The 21,099-nt window shown below is 37.7% G+C and overlaps 1 protein-coding gene and 1 long non-coding RNA gene across 2 annotated transcripts in view; both read right to left on the bottom strand.

Moving 5' to 3' along the window:
* dtymk (deoxythymidylate kinase (thymidylate kinase)) overlaps window positions 1–21,099 on the bottom strand; it is a 284,610-nt gene that overhangs the window by 137,009 nt on the left and 126,502 nt on the right. The window lies entirely within an intron of this gene.
* Window positions 6,264–7,483, bottom strand: LOC140311375 (uncharacterized). The gene is made up of 3 exons (XR_011916899.1): window positions 7,371–7,483; window positions 7,079–7,210; window positions 6,264–6,516 (listed from the first exon to the last, which is right to left on the bottom strand). It is a non-coding gene; the product is annotated as an uncharacterized lncRNA (long non-coding RNA).

Genomic DNA, 21,099 nt, shown 5'->3' with positions numbered 1-21,099 from the left:
ACACATGTTTCTAATTATTATCCATTAATGATAAGATTAAGCCAACAAAATGTTTTGAAAACCCACACTTTCATATGACGAGTAGTAATAAGACTCCACAGAGCAAACATTTGAAAAGAGGAACCAAACTTTTTACATTTCAATTTTTCTTTTTTGTGAGGTTACTGTTTCCAGTTATGTAAACAGCTGCTTGAACCCAAAAATAATGCATACAAAATGGAAGCATGTTTCAAATTCAAATAACCACAGTTTTCTAATTTAATAAATGAAGTTTGGAAAAATGCAGAATAAGTTAGAAAAAGGCGGGTGAACATTTTGGCATGGTTTGAAACAATACTGTGTGGTGAGAGTAGAGGGGGATCAGGGATAAACAAACAAACCTTGACAAGGGCAGCAGTGGAGAATCAGTCTAGGGAGAAGCGCGGTCTGCAGCCGGGTGCAGACAGCCCTGTTTGAGAGGAGGACTTGCCAAGTACCGACCCTGAACTGCGGCACTCTGTTGCTGCCTGGCTGCACTAAACAGTGGCTGCCAGCATGCACTGATTTATCAAGGGGGCAAATCCAGCCGCCACCTCGCTCTCCCTCGTGCCCTCCCTTTATAAAGAACCTCCCTGACGGCTCTGATAGTGCAATCAGGGCTACGGCAGAGCCAAGGCAATTTCTCCTTCACTCTTTGATAACCCCGGGCCTTATTGAAAGGCAATGGCAATGGCAGCAACAACAGCTCAACTGGAAAGAGTTGCTGTATTTTGAAGGGGGAAAAAGGTTACGCCTTGACAAAATGAATGGGGAGTGAGGGATGTCTGTCTCACTTTATGTGAAAAGCTCATTGTCCTCCAACAGGTGGTGAGATTCCAAAGTGACTGATGTCCCTCAGCTAGCATGTCATAAGGACAGTCAAATATTTCCTTTTTTCCATCACTGAAATTCTGACAGAATGCTTGTTCAACTTTTTGTCCACGTTGAGCTTTGACAGAGAGAGGCAACAGCCATGCTAGGTCTGTGAGGCCTAGCAATGCGCTTAACAGTGCTTTGAGCTAAATGCTAGTATCAGTATGCTAACATGTTTTAGAACAATGCTAAAATTCAAAAGAATTGGATCATCAAAGTCATGATGATGCTTTATCTGGAGACTATGTATACAAAAATGTGCCAGCTAAGCAGAAGTAAGGATATGTATTACAATGACAGATGGAAGACATTGAGCAACTTGTCGCTCTCCAGGAAAAGTACGCCAGTAAACAAGTATGACAGAATTTATTCTCCTGAGACCACAAATTCTAAAAAGATCAAGTGATTGCTAGATTCTGTGAGATTCATCTCCTGTTGACTATGAATGAATGTGTTTTCTGTGACTATTCATCCAGTGGCTGTTAAAGTATTTCTTTAAAAAAACACGTTACTCTGGCATTGTCAATTGAGGGATTATCACAATGAATAGTTTGATCATCTGTTGTTGTTGTTTCTTTGTTTAAATTTGTTTGGTCCATCTCAACAGTACACTTTCAATGGCTGAGTGACATTTAAGACAATGGGGATTCACAAGCTTCTGATCAAATATTTTTTTGGTCCTTGGGTTCAAGTGAAGATGTATAAAAGGAAAGGAAAGGCAGAATCCAGGGGATGTTACAAGGAAATTTTGAAAAATATATATTTATTTTAAATAGTTAGCACTTAAGAAATAAAAAGTGAAATAGAAATTCTCTGTCAACAAACGCTTTGGCACTGGAGTGGCTTGAAGTTTTGCATTGACATTGCCCATGAATAAAGTTTTCCTTTTGAGGTTTTAACATTTTTAGAGCTGTTAAAGCTGAAAAACAGTTCTCTTTCCCAGTTTGGCATCAAACTTCAGTTAGATTTTGTTCACAGCTGATGATCTCTGACCTTATGAAGTATCAAGCATTCTGCTTTTTTAACTTTCAGGTAAGCATGTGCAGAGGCTATTTAATGGTGTAGTAGGCCGTGCTTGACACATGTAACATACTTACTATTATATGTTCGAACAGTTCTTAAATACGGTTGTTAAATGAGGCTGTTAAAGATGATGCTCAAGTAACGGAGTGCTAAATAAAGGTTGGAAATTTGTGGTCAAACGACACATCAGAACAAGCTAAATAGCCTTGAGAGAACAGAGCAGTTTGAGGAGATGTAGCAACATGGGACAAAATATCGCACAGCTTTAAGAGGATGAAGAGGAGGGGGTTTCAGAAAGTCAACAAGTCTTAAATGATAAGGAAACTGTATAATTCTAAGGTGTTGTAGAGTTTAGAACAGTTCAAAGTAAGGTACTATCACCAAGATGCAAAGGCCCAACAAGGTTTCAGAGAGTGATGATCACACGAAAGATAATTTTTACGTGAAGACTGAAAAAAATGCACTTTATTTTGTTAAGACATTTTGAGCACACCCACAGTGCTACTCTCAGGCCTTATCAAGTGCCATGTTATGTACTGCACGCGTTGTTACACACACTGTATGAATAAAAGATGTAGCCTCCCTTTTCAGATGCAGGTGACCCAAAAACCTGTCCAACAGTTGTGGATAATGCCCTGTCACTGTACGAAATTTCACTCATAAATAAGCTTTAGCAGCCGATTAATAATAACTGTCTCAGTGGCAAAAGCAGAAGGATTGTGTCACTTTCACAGTGTCATGCAGCCACTCAGAGAGGCAGCAAAGATGTGTGACGGTCAGGTAAAAGATGGCTGACGATACAAATAGTGCGAGAGGAATTCCAGTGAATTCTTTGTTTCAATTCAACCATTCCCATCCATAAATGATTTTGGTTTCAAGAGAGTAGGCAAAACTCATGTCCTTCTAATGATTAAACTACAACCTCAAACCTTATTAATGTTCATTCAAAAACAGTGTTCAGTTTTTTTGTCCTACTGCACTTTTGCCTTATTAGTATGCACATAAATATGAACGTGCATATTAGTCCATATTCCCAGCCTCCCAACACTTCTTTTAAAGAGCATAGTATTTTCTACACTGCCACTGAATGTTAGAGCTAAGATGTGATTTTTGTTCTAAAAGCCAGGTGTCCCCAGGACTTCGATACCCCTAGACTCTTGGCTGACAGGCCAGTTACACTTTAGCCATTAAACCCAAGATATTCAAACAAGGTTTAACCGTTAAAGATCAGTGAACTGTTAAATATACCCACTCAGACCTGTGTCTTACTCTGCTGAGAAACAGTAGGTCTGTTTTCCTTTGAATAAATTTCATAGACTGAGTGTCTGAACATCAGTCAAGTCAAATCAGTTTCCCTAACCTGACCCTCTGAGAACTGAGTTAGCATCTATTATTCATGTTGCAGTCCCACAGTTTTGTTGTTTTGTCCAGAGCTGAGTGTTTCTTTGTGCCCATAATTTCACTATTAAAAAAGTATGTCAGTATTGCATTCATTTTCCTCCAAGTGGACTATTTCACCTTTCACTTTATGGTACATTTGGATTTGTCAGTTACACATAACTGAAGCCTACCATTACAGGCTTCAGACGTTTATGTTGAGTGAGAATTATTTTTCTACAGTGAGCTTGATCCCCAAACTGAAATCCTGAACAACTAGCACTGAATAAAGAATTGCTTTGAACCACTCATTCAGAACTGACGTGAAGGTCTTGATGCGAGAATTATCTCTCTTTAATCATTTTGAGTCTGAAGTGCACCAGTGATGCCTATGCTGCCCACCTTCGATCATTATTTGAATTATTTGAACTTCGCTAATATACTATATGAACTTTACTGATTAAATTAATGCTTCTATACCATATGAAATACATTTACTGAATTGCCTTCCACTTGTGCTCATCTCATGCAAATATTTTGCTTAATCTTTCATAAAATACCATGAGAGTGGGAGATGTTAGGAGAAAATGTTTTTGAAATGGGAAGGAAAAATGAAAAATAATAATTTCTTATCAGTGTAGAAAATCACAAGAATTAGAAAGCAGTGTGAGCAATGTGAATCATGGGAAAAACAGGAGCAAGAACCCAGTTTATAAAATCACATCTGATTTTACTTCCACTTTACTTGTATCTTGAACTGAACAATATCAGTGGAGGGAAACTCTACTCAAAAAAGTATTGATAAGGGCAGTTCTTTTGTGTTTGTTGATCTGATGCACTGAGCAGCTTCTCATTCCTTACGTAACCTTAATGTTGGAAGACACATCCTGTGATTATGAGAAATATTTCATTGTCTTTCAGAAGAGTCAAATTATTATTCCTTATGAAGCAAAGAAAACATCCATCCATCCATTTTCTATACCGTCAGTCGGGTCGCAGGGGGGAGCTGGAGCCATATCCCAGCAGTCATCGGGCGAAAGGCGGGATGCAAAGAAAACAGCTAAGGATATTTCTTAAACTGCTAAAATTGAGTTAAAAACCATCCAATACATCATTAAACCTGGATGGATAGTGACAAACCAAGAGACATGATTGGGAGAAAATCTTGGTGGATTGAGTGTGGAGATCACTTAACTATTTGGTGAAATCAAATCACCAGTGGAGCTCACAGCAATATAGTGAAAGTAAATGTCCACTCTCAGTGTGAGGAGAACTCAAGATATTGGAACTAAACAGCTGGATTCATTAGGCTCAAAATGTGAAAGACTGATGAAGGGAGCATGAGACATCATTTCACAGACATCGTAGAGTCCATACCTTAACACCAATGAGAATCTTTGGGATGTGCTGGAGATGATTTTTTGCATACACTCATCTATACAACATCTTGGTGAAAAATGACTGCAACTCTGGACAGAAATTAACGTTGTGACATTGCAAAAGTTTAATGAAATGATGACACAGCGAATATGTGCTGTAATCAAAGTTAAAGGTGGCCAAACAAAATGTAGACGGTAACTTTTAGACACTGTATTTTTTTCCCCTACTTTCTTGCATGAACTTCATTGTGGTTTGCATTAGCTCCAACTGTCCTGATCAATCAACCAGTGGTTTATCCTACATTGGGTTATCTTTATGTATGTGCGTTTCACATCACTAAAGTTCTGATCTACTTCAATGTAAGACTAATGTACATAAAAATGCACTTTTGGACAGCCTGTAGTATTCATAAGCCACTCAGAAGTGCTAAGAAATTGTTACAGTGTAGTTGTATGTCAAAAGTAGGAATATACAGAATAATATGAAAAAGATACTCTTGAACAAATCCTTAAAGAATGTTGTAAAACATCTATAAACAGAAGAATATGCCATTTTGGTTATGTGTGGAGTATCAAAGCCATTTCAACTCAGTTTTAATTGGAGGCTTGATGTTTGGGTTTTTAACAAACAAAGGCTAACACTGTGAAGCCCTGCTCAAAGTTTATCCAGTGCAGAAGTCAGCAATGTGTTATTTTCTCTAGGTATAAATTATGTGATGTACAAACTACATCATGAGGATACATCAACCATGTTTGCACTTTAAAGCATCTCACATCAAAATATGAAGTAGCTACTTTGGTCCACAGTGCAAAACATAGCAGTTTCATAATAAAGGTGTAGAAATTGTATAATTCCTATACTGACTGGACCTGCCTACATCTACCTTTCCAGAATGTAACAAACCCAGGTTTTGCATTTCATAAAACTGTCACGCAAACTCAAATAAAGTAGCAATACTACATTTTCACACGCATCACAAATGTGATATTGAACAGGCATCGCATGTTCAAATACACTTTTAAAGAGGCAGAAGAGGGTGGACGGTGGCGCCACAGCATAGGCTAAAACCAAGTTCGAGTTTTCCTTTTTTTACTTTGCTGTCTGTCATGGTTGTTCAGGGTTAGTCATAAAAATAAATAATGAACTATAAAAAACACATGGTTTGGCTTGAATGATATGAAATGCATTCAGGTTTCCATCACATCACTTGAACGCTTTCTTCAACAAAACAATATACAATTAAAAACATTAACATCTCATCATTTCTGGGTCTTTGTTGTCACAATACATTTTGGAATGTGAACAAATGTTCCTACTTTTAAAAAATTTTTCCAGCATTAATTATACATTTATTGAAGCACTTGTGTTTATGCATCTGTTACAACAGTGTATTTGAAGAGATGCCCTTGTACTTTAATTATATTTTTTAATACTTTATAATCTTTTCATAAATCCTTTTTCTTTATTGGATATCATGCTAAACTAAGATGGCACATTTTACCACTTACAGATGGTAAGTTACAGATGGTAACTTTTACCACTGTATGATCGTACACGAGGGAACTTCTATGAAAAATAAAGGAGATCAGTGAGGTGATGACACATCACATCATAGAAAAATAGTACAAAGTTACATGGACAGCGACAAAACCATGTCCAATTTTGTGTCTGTCCAACCTGAATCATTCCAGTATGTTGTCAGGCTCCGCCTCACCAGGTTCCAGGCTCAGCACTGATCCTCCCTTATTCCACATCTCTCTGAACTTCGCTGTCCTGCAGTGCAGCAGCTGTTATGCCGGTTTGATCGACTTCAGGGGGGTCCGAAGGTCGAAGCACAATGCAATTCTGTGGCAGAAATCCTTGTTCTTATCAATGTGACCTTCAGGGCCGCTGATACCACTGATTGCACAAATACTACAATCCTTTGCTTCCAATGCAGTACCGCTGTGGTTTATTCTTTAGGATTTTCATCGAAACTGCATTGTTGCGAAGGATGTAATTAGTCCTCTTTGTCAAGACTGATTTGATGGGTTTGTCTGTATGGTACAGAGGAAAGTTGATATAATATCTAGAAAGCCCAGACAACATGTGGAAACATTTCACCTAAGACAATGCATATTTAATTTATTGAAAGGGTTTTTTCAAAGATAAAATCATTCACAAGGAAAATACTTTATTTATACAGAGTCATTTGGTGTCATTCTTGACAATGAAAAAAAACTATATATATTTGGAGATCTAAAATTCAAAAGAAGACTTCTTACTAGATTATTTTACTTAGAGACTACATACTGTATTCAAATTTGAATATTGAACAGCTTTTAAATACTATAAATAACGTCCTCTGTACTTATAAATGTGTTATCTAAATTTGATAATTCCCTATATATCTTTTTAATGTTCTTACCTCAAAGCAGCCTGAGACTCTCAGCAACAGTAAGATTAATGGCTGTTGTAGTTGTAGCACCGGTCGCTGTAGCAACATTGAGAGCCCCATATTTAGCCAGATAGGAGTCTCATTCAATGCTCAAGGTTCGATCTATTAAAAAGAAGAGTGCAGTTATGGTAACATACCCATCTGTCAAGGAAGTCCTCCATCCTTCAGTCTTGATAGCTGCAGATCAACTGTTTTGCCTTGATTTTACCACTGTCCTAGAATTTGTGTAATGACGCCTGGATGATATTGAAAAAAAATTTACCTTCGGTGTCAATGCTGAACATCTGAGTGTGAATAAATCCCACAGTAGACATTTCAAAGGCTTCCACAATACTTACAGAAGCCCCAGCAGGGTTAAGAACACTACCTGCTGCTGGCACTTCAGCTCCAGAGAGAATGCTGTGTCACCTCAACAGGTGGTTGGTTAGATTACTGCTGTTCTCACAGTTAGACACAGCAGATGTGTGAAGGCTGCACGCTGCATACAATTTGCTGATCTGTCTGTGTTTATGTTTGAGATTAGCCTCAGTGTAACACTAAAAAGCAGTCTCTCTTTCTGCAGGAAAGTATTTGTTCTTAAATGAGCATCAGAAGCATTCTTGTCTCTTTCAATCACCCCAGACGAAATACTCTCCTCATCCTTTTCAGTAGATTGTTTACAATCTTCAAACATTTGCAAATTGTAAGATTCAAAGCATTCCATATTAGTTATTGTAAATTATTGCTGTTTTTTTGTAATGCGTAAAATCTATCAGTGGCAGGAAATTTGATCAGGAATGTTAATAAACTCCTTCTGCAGTAAAGTTTGGAAGTTTTGAAAATTTTTGGAACTCTGTTTAAAGCCACTGTTCAATCATTTAGGAACTGAGGATATTAATTGCTGGAATCTGTGTCTATTTGTGCTGAATAGAAGATTTCACCTGTTCAACAATCCAAAAAAGGATTGTAAAGTTTAATCAAAATCAAGATTTAGGTTTTGTTGCATTTTTAAAATATTTGCCAACTTTTCTGCAAATGGGGTTTGTAAATTATGTTAAGGGTTCATTCATATGTTCCCGTTGAAAAATAACAGAGAAAAATTAATAAAGAGAAAAATTAAATACCTTCACTTGAATATACAAACTATTGCAAGAAGAGTTACTTTCTGTATTTCCAGATGTTCCCAAAACACCTTGAACACAGGCCTTTTGTCGTTGTATGTGGTTCCTTTTTTCCTTACTCTTACATAGACTTTGCACTTCCATGGGTATACAGCAAATAAACCTGCCAACAATAGGTTGGTTAAAAAGTTGTCCAGATAAGTGACAAACACACACACCCAAATCGAATAATAATCAGAATAAGAATTTCACTTAGAAGACCAAAAAATCCAAATCATTAAGAAGAGGAGGCATGTTTTTTATGACTAAATGTCATTTTAGGGAGCATGCGCATGACTGAGGGCGGCACAGTTGTCTGTATAACAGTATCACAACTTTTCACAAGATATGTGATAAGTGTAGAATTCATGACTGGTCTCAAAACGTGTGTTAAAAAGGGCTGTGGTTAAGTAATGTAATAAAGTAGTAATAAAGTAGACTGCAGCAACAGCCCTCAATTCCCATCATGTCTATTCTGGACTCGGTCTGTCAGTTATGTTAAGCAGACACTTTAAGTTAGTATGTATTTTCTTTGCTAAAAAAAAGTGTGTGAGTGTGTTCCTCATTCACAAGGTTCTTCAGATAAAAAAAGAAAAGATCTGCTAAGTGTATTGATTTACACTTTTTTTAAGCAATAGTAAGTTCTGTTTGAAGACTTCCATCTGCAGAGTGAACCTAAGCTCATCTTATTTGATCAAGAGACCTGAAGCTGACATGAAGGAAAATGTATTCTTGTTGCCAAAATCTCTGTAATTGCTTACTGATAGAGTAGCAGGTCAATTTCAAACATAAGTTGTAAAATAAACTCCTTAAGAGTAAAAACCTGATTAGCCAATTGTATGGAAATTCATATAAATAATAAAAAGAAAATCATATTGTCTCAGCTGCCACTCAAGTTCTCTCCAAATTTTCAAAGTGCAAACCAATAATTGATGAGCCCCCTTAAAAAGTAATTAGGCTATTCATGGTGTTAAGTGTAGCAGTGGACAGGGCTTGATGACTGCAGTACAGACCTAATCCAGGGCAGCAGCTGAGCTGTTGATTTGCACACTGTGGGCCTTGCATTGTCAGGGCTTTATGGTCCCTTTATGGTACGCCAAGAGACACCTGCATGGGCGATATGTTGCCTGGGACATTTTTCTCTCCTCCACTCTGTGGCTCCTTTGCTTTTGTATCATTAGCAGAGCAAGGGAGCTGTGAATCACTCGTCTCTACCACCCCCCACCCCTACCCCCACGCCCCCATCTCTTTCAACCTCCTTCCACCCCCTTACAGCCCGACCACCGCCGCCGCCGCTCCCCTCCCTCTCTTCGGGTGCTAAACAGCTTGACAGAAGGGTGCCCAGACCGTTGGCAGTAGCCATCGACTGGAAGGGAGAAGCTGCCAGGAGTTCTTGATGGATAGGCTCATTTTCCAGCCGGCAGCAAGTCTCGGCGAAGCATCCGTGTCATTTGTAATGTCAGCCAACAAAATGTAATCAAACATTCCAGCGGTTTAATCACAGAGGGCTGCTCGAGAGATGATTGTAGTGTCAATATAATGCTATTTCATTATCTGTTTGTATTTTATATTGACAGTGTCAGATAAACAGTGTGGAAAATTAAGATTAAAAATATGGTAATTTCATTTCAATCACCCCGGCTACAGTTGCTGGCCCATTATGCGATTGATTACTTCTGAATTAAATTTGGGGCTGAATGTAAAGTTTAATCTTCTTTCTTCTCTGCAATTCAGCTCCCCAAAGGCCTCTTAGTAAGTAAGTACCCATTTCATTTAATCTTTAATGAAAAGTAATGGCCCAAATGAATTGTATAAATCAGCTGTCGTGTGTACCTAGTTGACATTTTATTTCTTTTTCCCTTTCAATTTTGAATCTACTTCTTACATGTATAGTGCCATGACCCAAAAAAGCAACAGCACTTCTAAGCTATTTGCTGTTTCTGTAAATAAAACTAATCATTTTTTTCAGTTTTGTTTCATATCACAAACTTTATTTTTATTTTTATTTTGTAAATTGGGAGCAGATTTACAAAAACAGAAAATAAGGTCAAACACATTTACCCTGGAAGGTGCTAAGCAACGAAATTAAGAGGAATGCTTTATAGCCTAGAGAGCCACTTGAAGGAGAAAATGCAACCTCTAAACCAGCCGAAGGGTGATAGACATTTTAATTACATGGTAAATTTTGATATTTTTCTCTGTGCCTAGGCAGAACTCTTAAGCACTGTCATGTACTCAAGATTTGGCAACAAATTCCCCCCATTTTTGTGGCTGCATGTGAAGTGACACAACTGTTAACGAGAGCTCAGCAGAAAAATAAGGGGTTGAAAAAAGGAGCTCTTCTTTGTGAGTCCCATTCAGCCCGATTTGTCCCCCTTTGTAGTCCTAATTATGTGCCAAAGTAGGATAACAGAAGTTCTCAACTCGGCCATTATGCCAGCACAAAAAAAGAGACGCATACAAGAAGCTGATCACTTTGGAATTAGCAAACATGATACTATATGAGGAGAAAAAAAAATCATTAATACCGTCAGGGATTAGAGGTTCTGATTAAAGGGTAGCTTCTACCGTATGCAAATTAGTGATAGGCATTTATCAGCGCCTGGGCAAGCTGTCTTAGCTGCAAAGCCACATATGTTTTTTAGCTGATTAAAAAACTGCTTGAAGTTGCAGGCTTTCTAATGGTGCGGTGAGAAAGAGAGACGCAGAAAGAGAAGGGGAGGCTGGAAGGCAACTCATTTCCTTTTGGCCAAATTCCCGCAATAGCTCAGAGCGTTTGCCTTAATTCCCTCCTTTATTAACTGCATTCTTTTGTATATAATTAAAACATTTCTCAAGTGAGCATGTGCATGCTTGTTTTTATTTTTTCCTGCAATATTTTCCATCAGAATACATATTGTATTCCACACAGGGCTTTTTTACATTGTATCACCATGGCCTTGATGCCCCTCCTCGAAAGAGCCTAAGTTGCGAACGACGCATATAAGGGCAGAATTAGGTGAGAATTTGTCAGCGGTCTGCTATTGTGTGGGGGTCTCTGTGTTATTATATTTCTTTTCATGTGGAGGTGACCCCCTTTGCGTTAACAAAGAACATGAGGATGAAACTGAGCTCTATGTGCTTCTCACCCGGCACTGATAATGCCTTGGTTACCCAGCACCCCCCTCTTCTCCTTGAGGGAACACTTTAATTTATGCTTTTTCATCTCCCTGGGCCCAGGACTGTTAACCTGCTCTGTGCACTACTGATTCAGGGAAGGGAAACCTCTTATCCACACCAGACTGCTGTGTCAAGTCTCTTCTCTCACTCTACTAGTACAAAGTTAGACTACACACTCTCCCTAAAAATTTGCCAGCTGTGGTATCAAAAGTTTCTGAACACAAAGAAGTGACTGCATGCTGTATGTAACAGTGCTAAACTAACACAGGTAATCATCACAGTCCTAATCTGGTGCATACTTTCATCAGTGTAGGCCTTCTTTTGCACTAAATGGTGCACAACTTACAAAATCTATTTTGTTACATTGAAAATATGTTTTTAACATTTGTGTTGAAGTGTATTTATAAAGTACCTGTAGCAGCTTTGGTTTCTTCTCTACTACATGTTCTCAGAAGAATGTATGTACTTGTATGTATAATGTTATGTACTTTTTACTTCGTTACATGAGCAATAACATTCATTCAAAATATGCAAAAACATAAGTTTGCCTCATAAAATGTAATTTATTGTTATTAATTAAATTGATATATATATTGTCTTATATATTGTGTAATAAATCAAGTATACCGAACAACAACAACTTTAAATGTGCTACCTAAAATTGATTATGTCAATGAAGTGAGACTGCAGCTGTAGGAGCTAGTGGGTCAACATCCAGCTCTGAAAGAGTGTTAAAAAGAAAACAAAGAGGCTGATATGGACATACAATGAGTCACAGTAATACTGGATTACTTGCATGTATCATTTTCCTCTGCAGAGAGGCAGTGGCAGTTTCTGCCACTAAACACATACAAAGTCATTCTTGAACTAATAGTTGTTCTTGTTTTTGCACAATGTACAGCTATCACTGAAAAATACAGGTAATGAACTTGCATAAGCACTTTTCATTCTGTTTATTGCAGTTTGGAGGTTAAAGAACTGCTGTCAGTGGTAAAGAAACCTACATAATACAAACAGAAATTACATTCATATTGGACCTAAACTATAGAGAGAATTCACAGTGTAGTCCACTCCTCCCATGGGTGGACCAAATACTGTAAAATCATGAGTGGAGGTTTTTGTTGTTAGCAAAACCATCACTGATACACAGTGGACCAATAATACTGTGCAAGCCAGTGATTCAATAAATTACATCGTGGCAAAGAAGCCATGTAATTGAAATATCTAGATAAGGATAACAGTGACTCCAAATGATGTGAAATGATGGAGACAAAAAAAAAGGAATGGTCCGAAGATGGGCTTTTGGTTGCCTTGAACAGTCTCGAAGGAAAGGCCTAAATAGGAAAGCCATAGAAACATGTTGAAAAGATCTATTGTTGCTTTTGAAGGCAACTTCTATCTCTCAAGGACATCTAATTAACAGACAACAGCTGAGTCCATCTCAAATGGTAATATATTTTCTCTTAAATGCATCATTTTCAATGCCTTATTGCTTACTTCAACAGACATTAGGGGTTTTTTTCCATCTTTTTCTGAGAGGTATTTCTTGCTTTATTTACTACACTCAATATATTGTCAGCACTTGTACAGGCATTTATCTCTGACCTCTTCAGTATACAATAGTGAATTGGTAGTTAATGAAAGGTAAGCATTTCAACACGCTTTTTCATATTTGGCTCAATACATCGTTTCATTTAACTGCTTTTATAGTGTTTCAGTCAAGCCTAATTTGTCCAAAGGGCAGTTCAATTAAAATCAAATAAATTACTGAAAATATCTGAGTTCAAAGTTTGAAGAACAACCGCTGATACTTTCACTTTAGGGACAACTCATTCTGAAAGGTGCACAAACTCTTTCAGGAATTTTTTCTAAGATTTCCTGAACCTTGATAAAGTACGCATTGGCACAACATCAGACCATGCAAACACAAAGCTATCCAATTAAGCACACCCTTAAATACAAATGTTTCCACATTCTCTACATAAGTACATATAGGCTATGGTCACACTGCAGTTGCAAGCGACCTAAATCCGATTTTTTTTTTTGCTCATATGTGACTCATATCCGATTTGCTTTTGACAGTGTGAACAGCACAAGTCGCATTGAATCTGACATTTTCGAATCGGAATCAGGCCACTTTTAAATGTTGTTACTGAATAGGATACTCTCTGATTTTTTTTAATGTGACCGCAGTCTGAACAGCCAGGTCTCATTTAATGCGACGTTGACCTCATTCTGACGATCGGCCCAGCACACTGGGGGAAACCCCACCTCTGCCTGAAGCCTGGCAGCACCTCCTGGAGATCGTCTCTTTGGGGTAGTTTAATATAGTCAGGCATGAGGACCTGGTGCACAGCTTTGCAAAAGTCATGCACAATAGCACAAACGGAGGACTTGGCGATGCCAAACAGGTTGGCCAAGGTGCGGTAACCCGCCCACGTTGCTACCCAATATAGCCCCACTCCCGCTCGCTTTCTTAAGGAGAAGGATCTCCTGAACGGCGTGTGTCCTCTTGAAAGTCTCGGGGAGCGCTGACAAATGTGGTGAAAGGCATTCCTCGACATTCTAAAGTTCTGGAAGAATTCCTGCTCCGTGTAATCAGCCACAACCTGATCCCACCATTCCTGGCCACATCCAAATACTTCTCTGTGCGGATGTTGCGGTTATTGCTCCGCATAGAGCCATCATTAACATCTGAATTTTCTTCCTCTTGTTCATCCTTTGTGATCTCACACAGTATTTTTAGCAGGGCTCTCAAGTTTTAAATGAAGGCAATTCAGGTCTTTTATTACTTAAGTTATTATTAGTGTTGTTGTTAGTGTTTGCCTGCTCAGACTCATGGGAGATGTGCTTGTTTCCTGCCGTTTCCATAGCGATAGCAGCGCACCAGAGAAATTTATAATCTACTTTTTTTCAGCATGAGAAATACCATGTGTGGCGTGTGAGCGAGAACTTGTTGAAATGTGTGTGTATCGGGAGCCTTGAGAGACCTGATTTTTAACATTAAGCCATACAGTCCTGTAGTACCGGTTGCCATGGTCGCTTCAGTAAACATCATTGTGGCGTGTCTATGGGCGTGATGTCATCAATGATCAACTGCACATGCGGTCACTTCAGGAACATGAGCTGTTCCCACAGCAATCCGTAGACAGGCCACATTTAAAGAGGTAATGTGAACAGCCACACAAAAAAACGGATTTGAGCAGTAAATCAGAATTGTGCATTAAGACCTGCAGTGTGAACATAGCCTTAGTACTACATATCAAAACAGTCAGATATTGAGACAGGTTGATGAAATGGGTCATGTTTCCTTTGACTGTTGTCGACTTCCAGGGTTTGCTATTTACCCAGTGATATCTTTTCAAGAAATCTTTGAACTGGTGGCTCATTGCCATTAACAGTTTCATTGGTCTTTTTTTTACTAAGTATCCCTTACTGCATCCCTAAGAAAAACAGCATCAGCTGTTTATAAAATTCCTTAAAATGACTTAAAGCTTTTACATAACAAGTCCATATTTTTGAATGTGTTTCATAAACTCTGTCATTCGACAAAAACTGTAACTGAGTGTGATGCATTTTATTCATCTATCGGCTTCATACTGTAATGGAAAAATATTGTCTGTGCTACTTACGTCCTTATAATGATATGTTAAAGTCTTTGTCGCTACAATGTCTGCTACAAGACCGGTATGTAAGCCAGAACCCAATGGCCTTGGGTAACCATAAAGAGAATCTGTGAGCCTTACAGTGTAATAAACATATAAGAACTATTTTTCTTAGTTAGGAGGCATCAGAGGAGAACTGTAATGTACTGTCAACACACAAAAAGAGAACAAAGGAACTGCTCACTGTTTTTTGTCAGATGTCACAGACTGCTGTTGGACTTTAGCTGTTTGACCTTTTTGCTAAAGTGTGTAATTAAACCTTCACAGTGGTGTCATATTGGTGTTCAAGTGTGTTCTTATTTCAGGTGTCCAGCACAGTGTATTCGTAATAGGAATATTTGAGTATTCTTACATGGACCAAGATATTTTAAGTTGGACATTGCATTCATATTCTTTACATTGTTTGTGAAAGTGCTTTATGCTGGTAAACAAAGCAAATCAGTTTGTCAGATGTCATCCTCCATTGTTATGTTTGCATTTACTGATGTAAAAAAATGCAAAAAAATGAACCTGTTCAAAAATCTTTGAAGGGTCCATGACTTGTTTTCCCATGTTTTCTGGCCTTTATACAGTGTTAAAACAATGTATGGGCACCTTAAAGATCAAAATCCAAAGCTAAAAAAGGAGGTATATGCATGTTTTAGTATTTTTATACTGAAGCAACCTGACCACTATTAAGTCATAGTTCCTAGATTTTATTTGAATGATCAAATTCTCCAGGCAGTGCACCCCAGCTAGAGCGTATTCATGTAAGTCCCTTTACAAGCAAAAGTTTTTTCAAGAAGCAGGAAATGTGTGATCCACAACAACTCCTGAGAGCAAGGCACTTTGTTTTTGTCTCAGAGATGTCTCCAAGAAAATGTGTCTTTGGTTGCAATAATCAGAAGACCCTTTAGCCAAATCCTTTTGTTTTCAGGAGGATGCTACCCCCAGGATAAATTGCTCCCTGGCTCTAATCTAATAACATACTATTTGGAGTTAAGAAGTGCACGAAGACAATCTAGAGGTACCAGAGATTAAGAATGAAATGACTGGAAACTATCAGCACATGACCACTTTTATGATGGATGAAAGTTTCAATGTCAGAGTGCTCAATTTGAACTCTTGTTTGTAAGGGGCAAAGGAGAAAGTAGCATAACTTTGTTACCATTTCCAACAACTTGCAGCAGTTAGTGGAAAGTACCAAGGTATAATGCCCCAAGTTTAAATTTGATGCATAAGCAAGTTTACCTTTTTTCCACTTTATAATTCTTTCCCTTAAATTGATAATATAAACATCAGCACAATCTCACATCAATGTGTAAAAGCTTATAAGTCCATAGGTCACTAAGGCTACTGCATTTCAAATGCTGCCCTAATGTTACTACAGATTTGTTCACAAGTCACATGAAATACGATTTGTTTTTCAGTTGTGATATGGGCCACTTCAGTATGTGGTCATAAATAGGAGAGGAGAATATACAGATTTTGTCAAATCAGAATCACAATTCTGTGCAGGCCCCACATGTCTGTGTTTTCTTTTAACCTCTTTTTTTTAACATGATGGACGAGAGCATAGACGTTAGCCAGTGGAAGACCAGTGAGGAAAATATACAAATAGAAATAGAAAATGTAAACAGACGCCAGCGTCTCTATTTCTGAGTCTAACTCCCTGACTTAGTGATGTCTTTGTTTTTCGCTCATTCACATCATGACATCTTTGTTGTTTTTTGCGCTTGAGGGTCAGTTCAGTATGGTGAACCGTTCACACTGAAATCTGATATTGGCCATTGTCAGGGACCAAGCAGTAAGGTAACAAGGATGCAGGTGCTTTTGTTAAAAAATGTTAATTTTTTATTTACCCAAAAAATATGAAAAAGTTGCAAAATTCCAACTAAACAGGCCTATAAAAGAGGGTAACCAAGTAGAACTAGACTCAGAACAAAAGAAAACTCAAACAAATGAATGAACAAGCAAACTGACCTTCCTGCACAGAGACAGAAGGGGAACTGAAATACTGGTTTAGCTAAACCATGTATAACACAAAGGGGGAAACAAAATGGCTGCTACGTTCTAAACCAACAGAAAAACACAAAATGAACCACATACACCCTATGACAGTGGAGCACATGGTTTAGTCCAATGAGGCTGGGCAGTATATTATAGTCCTCAGGGCTTGGCCACGTCTTTTGCTGCACCAAGAAAGAGAAGCTAAACTCCAGGTAACTCAAAAAGAAAGAAAAGAGTATTAATACAAAATAAAGAGAATTTGACCTTGCATTGTTGACATTGTTGGTACGTCACATTACAAAGTGAGAAAAATAAACTAATTTCGTAAAGAAATAACGTGTTGAGTAGTGTGTCTAAATGTCTGGAGTAGTTACTGTAGTCAAAGTCAAATTTATTTGTAGCACATTTCATGTACAAAACAATTCAAAGTGCTTTACATAAAATTAAAAAAAGCATGTAAAAGAAAATATGTAAAAGAATATAAATAGAAAGAATTAAAATAATCAAAATTGATTCAAATGAATAAAAACAAGCAACAGTCTCAAGAAGTTAAAAGAAATTGTGCAGATTTCATGCATATACACATGAGAAAATAAATGTTTATAACCTGGATTTAAATATGTCTACATTTGGTGACAATTTAATCTCCACTGGCAGTTTGTTCCACTTGTTTGCAGCATAACAGCTAAATGCTGCTTCTCCGTGTTTAGTCTGGACTCTGGACTGGACCAGCTGACCTGAGTCCTTGGATCTAAGAGCTCTGCTGGGTTTATATTCTCTGAACATATCACAGATGTATTTTGGGCCTAAACCGTTACGGGATTTGTAAACCAAATGACTGTCAAGCAATCTAAAGTGGAAATACACTGGTGGTGAGGTGCGGGTATTATCATGTGTGGCTGGCCATCACAGCCACATTAAGAGGAGTAGTGTGAACAGGCTAACAAAAATTGGAATTGAGTATTAAGGCCTGCAGTCTGAACATATTGTAAGTGATGAATATTCCCACTCCGCTGGGAACACTTTTTTGGCTCTTTTATGAATTTCTTTTAAGTATATAAAGAATTTGTCAATATCTTAGCACACAAAAATTCTGATTTAAATTTTCCAATATGAGTGACTGGATAGTGTAGTGGTAAGATTGCCGCCTTTCATGTGGGTGACCCCCCACATGAAAAGTATTACCTCCAGTTGGGGTCCTTAGGCAAGATCCCCTATTCTACCTGCCGACCTGGGATATGAGTGTAAGTTGCTTTGAATAAAAGCGTCTCCAAAATGCATAAACATAACATAACAACATCTTACATATGGCCTCAGTCCTGCCAAAAGGAAACATTATCTGAAGATCAGTGTGCTAAGAAGCTGTCGTATTTCCCCGAGAGCTTTTATTCTATGAAACAACATGTAAAGTGTACTGTGTTTACCTGATGCATTCTGTGTGTTACTTATTGCCAACACCCCACATACACACATGCAGTGGCTAACTGTTCACACTGTGCATCTGACATTTTGTCTCTCCCATGGGTAGAATCTAAAATCAATAGCAGCTATGTTAAAGATGCAGCTTGCCATCTGACCTGTCTTCCCCTTGTCTTCATCACAGGCTTTTTGGCTTTCTCTCCCGAACCCCTTCACCCCTCCCGTCTTACCCCCGGAAACGATGTACCAGCACGCTCTTTACAAGACACAAATTGTTTAAGTCAGTCTAGGTGAAGTGAGTCCTGTGTCCTCAGGCTGACAGAGATTATATGCAGAGGAAAAGCAGGTCAGAGTTTGGACAAAAGACTTGATGCAACCTCTTTAGCTTCCAAGAAGAGGAACTGAGTGTGCTTAAATGTCTTGGGAGTCGTTTGCCTCTTGATTTTGGAATCAATGAAGGGGCAGAAAAGGGAGGGGCAGAAGGTTTCTGTAGCAGAAAATGGCATTAGAGTTAATGACCAACTTAGTCCCAGAGGGGTAGTCCATATTAAAGCTATTTCAACAGTGACAGCTTTCATCACATGACCTGACTGATTAATGACAAAACGGTGCTCAAATAGGAATAACAATAAGTGTCAGTCAGCATGAAAGGAAAACAATTATTCAGCAGCCTTCCACTGTTTTTCTGGCTTTTGGTGGATTTTATTACCTCAGAAAACCTTTCTGACTTTGCTGTTCCTTTTTCGATAGAGATTTAGTTTGAACTTTTTCCCACACACGTATTTTTTTTAATTAATCCTCCTAAATAGACAAATACAGCACAGGTTGCAATTTGTTACTTTTTTTAATCACTTCTGAAATTTTGCTTAATATAGTAGTCTTTTACTTTGAAAAGATAATAAAAAGGAATATATATTTACTAAATTTACAACTATATGAAACAGAGATTAGCCATAAACAACAACATTGGATACGTTTTATGCTCAATTGATCATTTTTCAACAAACTAATAAAATGATCACTTAGTGGGTTCAGCTCTGTAGGAGATACTGTATGCTGTCATTTAACAGTTAAAGTAAATGACTTGATAATTAAATCTGATCACTAATGGGTGGTAAAAATGTGTCTTCGTGAAATAGAGATAGATGTTACCATAGAAACCTTGATACCAAGGAAATACAACATGCAGTGTGCTAACAGTAATCACAAATTATCATAAAAAAAGAAGGTTGGGAATAGTGTGATATCCATGAAAGTCCAAAAACATTTAAGGCCCCAGATAGTTTGTCAGCCATAACTTTGAAGTCTTCTGTTGGATGTTTGAGTTTTAGTATGCAGCGATGTTAGGCAGATGCTTCTCTGAGTACACCTAACATTTGAGTTGAAGGATGCTGGTAATATTTGTGACTTTATGACACAACACAGACAACACATTTTTAGATCTTAAAAAAGGTTTGCTAATTATAATTTCTCGTCAGTTTAGCAAACTGCTAGAAACAGAAATTCTATACAACACAACAAGAGCAACATCTAGGCTAATAATCAAACAAAATTACTTTAACATATATTTCAAGCCTTTTTAACAGGATTTTTTTTTTTTTTTAAAAAAAGGTCAAAAGGAAAGAAAGAATAAGGAAACAAAATATGTTGCTATCATTGGGTGTTTAAAAAATCTGAATGAAAAATAAATCCCAAACACAACTACACGATTGAACTTCACACAATCTAGATTCCATTGGGAATATGACAGTAAGGGAGATTTTTTTATTCTTTTAAATTTTTTCCTTATTATCCTTGGTCATCTCTCTGTGTCAGAATGGTACTTCAACCCACTTTAGGTTGTAGCCACCAGTTGAAAAACTCTTATTGTGCTGGAGATTGTTTTGAATGCTGATTGTATCGCATCTGTGGCGACAGAGGCCCCATCTGATATTTACCACCGCGACTCTGCTGGGGGTGATGAGGGGGCAAGGCCAAGTCCCACGTGTCTGACTGGAGAGCAGATTAAAGTGTTCTGAAAAGCTACACACTGCTGCCCGCAATGAGAAAAATAATAATGTGGACATGGCCTTCCCTTTATGACAGTAACAACACATTCTCCAGGGAGCAATCTTTTTTTATCAATTCCAAAGAGTGACAAACGGCGCACACCCAGTGTGAGAGGATGTATGGACTATTTATGATGCTTGTGACTCCTGAAGGTAGAAATGACAAAAGCAGTCAAGCAAACTTATACTACTATCTGTCAGTTGTTTTTTTTTTCCTTTTTTAAAATATCCAAACAGGTACATTGTCTCTTGTTATTTCTTTCAAACTTAATGAGGCACTAGCTGTACCCTCCTGATAGTCTTTGAACAAATGAAACAGCAAAAACAGGGGAAAAGCATTGCAAAATAATTGGAATGTGAATTAAAAAAATATGTATCTATTTCTTACAGAAAGGAAACCATCTAAATTTAGTGATGAAAGAAGTACTTTAGATTATTTACTTTAGTAATAATACATTTATTGTACAGGTGGAAGTCTGTCATTCAAATTTTGTACCAAAATATTATCAGATTATAAGTTTGTAAGCAACACTAACTTTGAACAGGACTTTATTATTTAATCTATGTAATGG

This window comes from Leuresthes tenuis, unplaced genomic scaffold, assembly GCF_036924035.1.
Source record: "Leuresthes tenuis unplaced genomic scaffold, fLeuTen1.0.hap1 SCAF_7, whole genome shotgun sequence".
In the NCBI taxonomy this organism is placed as follows: domain Eukaryota; kingdom Metazoa; phylum Chordata; class Actinopteri; order Atheriniformes; family Atherinopsidae; genus Leuresthes; species Leuresthes tenuis.
Note: the sequence above shows the minus strand (reverse complement) of the source record. Positions and strands in the feature narration are given on the sequence as shown.